This window comes from Gracilinanus agilis, chromosome 4 (genome assembly GCF_016433145.1).
Source record: "Gracilinanus agilis isolate LMUSP501 chromosome 4, AgileGrace, whole genome shotgun sequence".
Classification (NCBI taxonomy): domain Eukaryota; kingdom Metazoa; phylum Chordata; class Mammalia; order Didelphimorphia; family Didelphidae; genus Gracilinanus; species Gracilinanus agilis.
The window spans coordinates 39,604,665-39,608,474 of record NC_058133.1 but is presented as its reverse complement, the minus strand read 5'-3'; positions in this window follow the sequence as shown (position 1 = coordinate 39,608,474).

Sequence of the window (3,810 nt, the reverse complement as noted above, 5' to 3'; positions counted from 1 at the left end):
CCCAGGCAGAGTTAGTTATTAGAAAGGCAGACAGGGCTCTGGCAGACCTGCTCCCTTCCCCTTCACCACATCTCCCTGCTCCTCTGCACTTATTCCCTCTAAATGGAGCACTCAGACCACTTCCCTCCCTGGGACTATAGGCTGCAGGAGGGTAGGTCTCTTCTGCCACCATCAGGCCTGGCCCCACCCTCTAAAAGATCTCCACTTTCATTTCCACCCTCCCTGTCAGCCACCCCCCAAAGACTAACCGCACTCCCTTCCTCCTCTGCTCCCACCCCCACATGGGTCTCAGTCCAATAGGCAGCCCCACTCCCAGCACAGGGGGTCACCTCATAGGTGCACCATTATTATGCAAATACAAGCAGCATAAAAGGCCCAGAGATTGCATCTCTGCAACGGAAATAAGCAGAGGCCCATGGGGCTACATTTGAACTGGACTCAACAAGGACATGTACCCCATGTTGTAATAAGAAGCCACCTCCGCCCCAGCCTTCTCCCACCTTCCCAACCCTACTAGTCTTCTCCAGCCGAGCAAAGCCCAGCAGCAGTCCCTTTGTTCGGCCCCCCATGCAGGGGAATGGAAGTGGGAAGCAAAATGGACTGGAAACCAGAATCTAACAATATATTGTTTACAAGGGACACACTTTGGAAAGAAAGACATGTGGAGTTGAAATGAAGGGCTGGAGAAGAGTCCATTATGCTTCATCTAAAATAAAGAAGGAAGGAATAACAATCATGATCTCAGAAAAAGCAAAATTAGACTTAACTGAAAAAAAAAATCAGGGAAACTACATTTGCTAAAAGATGCTTGAGACAATGAGATAATATAGAAACATTTTATAGCAAGTTTCTCTAATAAAGGCCCCATTTCTCAAAAACATAGGGAACTGAGTAACATTTATAAATAATAAATTGAAAAATTTATTATTGGCCAATTGAAAAATGGCCAAAGGATATGAACAGGTTTTCAGACAAAATTAGATCTATAGTGATAAGAAAGAATGTTCTAAATCACTACTAATTAGAGAAATGCAAATTAAAACTCTAAACGTATTATCTCACACATATCAGATTGGATAATGCAACACATAAGAAAAATGACAAATGTTGAAGGGGATGTGCAAAAATTAGGGCACTAATGCACTGTTGTTGGTGGAGTTGTGAACTGATCTAACCATTCTGAAATGGATTCAACCAATTCGGAACTAATCCCAAAGGACTATAAAATAGTACATGCCCTTTGACCCAGGGATACCACTATAAGGTCTGTATCCCAAGATCAAAGATAAAGGAAAAGGACCTATATGTACAGAAATATTTATAGCAGCTCTTTCTGTGGTAGTTAAGAAATGGATGCTGAAGGGATGCCTATCTATTTGGAGAATGGCTGAGCAAGTTGTAGCATATGACTATGATGGAATACTAATGCTATAAGAAATGACAAGGGGATTTCTGCCTAAAATATAGCATGACCTGTATCATGTGATGCAAAGTAAAATAAGAACTAAGAAATCATTGTACATAGTAATAGCAATGTTGTAAAAATGACTGACTGTGAAAGGTTTTGCTATTCTGATCAATATGGTGATCCAAGACAATTCCAAAGGCCTCATGAAAAAATGCTATCTACCTTCACAGGGAGAAATGATGAACTCTGTGTACAAACTGAAGTATAATATTCTTATTTTTTCCTTTGTTTTACGTTTTTAGTGATATGGCTAATATGGAACTATGTTTACATGACTTCACATGTGTTACTGATATCATATTACTTGCCTTCTCGGTGGGTATGTGGGGTGTTGGAAAGGAGAGAAAGAATCCGAAACTCAAAATTTAAAAAGAATATTAAAAATAATTTTAAAGTGGAAAAAATTAATAATCGGGTTCACCCTGATTTAGAGGAGGCCCCAACCAAAACTAGGTTTAAACCTTATGGAGCCAAAACCCCTTTGCCTAAGAATATCTCATTTACCTTGAGATACTCCATTGATGAGGGAAAGCCATTTCCAAGAAAAATGAGAAAGCACCATAGTCAACTAGTCTGAACCAAAGAGTACCTAAGATAATGTTATCCACTCATCTCCCTCTGGATAGGATACTTAGCAAATAGGTAGTTAAAAAAACCCCAAAACTATCAATCTAATTGAAGAACTTTTTCATCAAAAACAAAAACAAAAACTTACCCATTCCTTTTTAATTTAAAAAACAAAGGGGGGCAGCTGGGTAGCTCAGTGAATTGAGAACCAGACCTAGAAATGGTAGGTCCTTGGTTCAAATCTGGCTTCAAGACACTTCCTAGCTGTGTGATCCTGTCAGCCCTTATCACCCTTCTGCCTTGGAATCATGTAAAGGCCTTAAATAAGCAAACAAACAAATAAATAAATTGTAAAGGACAAATTTGGAACTTGAAACAATTTATAATCAATGTTAAAAATTGTTTTTAGGGGCAGCTGGGTAGCTCAGTGGATTGAGAGTCAGGCCTAGAGATGGGAGGTCCTAGTTTCAAATCCGGCCTCAGACACTTCCCAGCTGTGTGACCCTGGGCAAGTCACTTGACCCTCATTGCCCACCCTTACCACTCTTCCACCAAGGAGCCAATACACAGAAGTTAAGGGTTTAAAAAATAATAAAAAAAATTAAAAAAAAAGTCAAACTTAAACAATCATCCATCTATCTAGGTGTCTATGGCCCCTCACAAATCTAGGCAGCCCTTTACTTGTCTCTAGGCATTCCCCATACTCAGGAGTTCCTGGTGTTAAGGTCTATCAGTCATGCCCTCTAGGAGCTAATAAACCTCTTTAGCTCTTTTCCTCCTCAGTCTCCCAGAGGGAGAAATATCTAATCTGGAGGATAGTCTGGATCCAAGTCACAGATTGCTCTTCTGGCTACTGGTTCCTCCTTTCTTGCTTCATATTTTGCCCCTGTTTGGGGGACTCCGATCACCACGGGACCTCCCATTCTTTCCTGGTCTGATTGGTTCTTTGGTCTGACTGTAGACCATGTTGATTATACATTAGATTGCTAGAAAGGCTCCCCCAGAGCCGTTTTTCCATCTCATCTCTGTACTCTCTGTTTTGTTTACTTCTCTATAGAGACGGTGTCCTGAAATAGAAAGCCTCCACATTTGTTTGGAGATGTGGCAGATATTTGCTCTCTTGCCCTTTTGTTCACAATAACTTTGATTCTTATTAAATGTTTTCTATTTCAATTCTGGGCTTAGGCTGAGTGCATTAGCATTCTGAATATTTGAAAAACCTAGGCTTGAGTTAGTTTCAGAAGTTTCCAGTTTTCAGAATAAGTAGAGCACAGATAAGCCAACATAGGTAGATCGTCATTAAAAGACCCTGCGGTCTGAAACCAAGTTGGAGAGGATCCAGAGGTGACACTACCACAGCATCTAATTATAATAAATGTGAAAAATTGCTCTATAGAATGAGATTTTGGACAGAAGGCTTAGTAGTGCTAGTGGGCTGCTGATTCATATTGAGGTCTTTTCCTCTGTCTTTTCATTTCCTCAACTAGACCATAACAGCAAATCTGGACAATTTTATGAATTCATATTACAGAGAATCTTTTTTTTTTTTAACTCTTACCTTCCACCTTAGAATCAAGATTGTGTGGTAAGGGCTAGGCAGTGAGGGTTAAGTGATTTGCCCAGGATCACACAGCTAGTAAATGTCTGAGGCCAGATTTGAACCCAGGTCTCTAAGCCTGGCTCTCAATCCACTGAGCCACCCAGATGCCCGGGAGAATCTTAAAATAGCTTAGCTTCCAAGACATTCTGTGCTAAACTTACCTCTTTTGACCCCA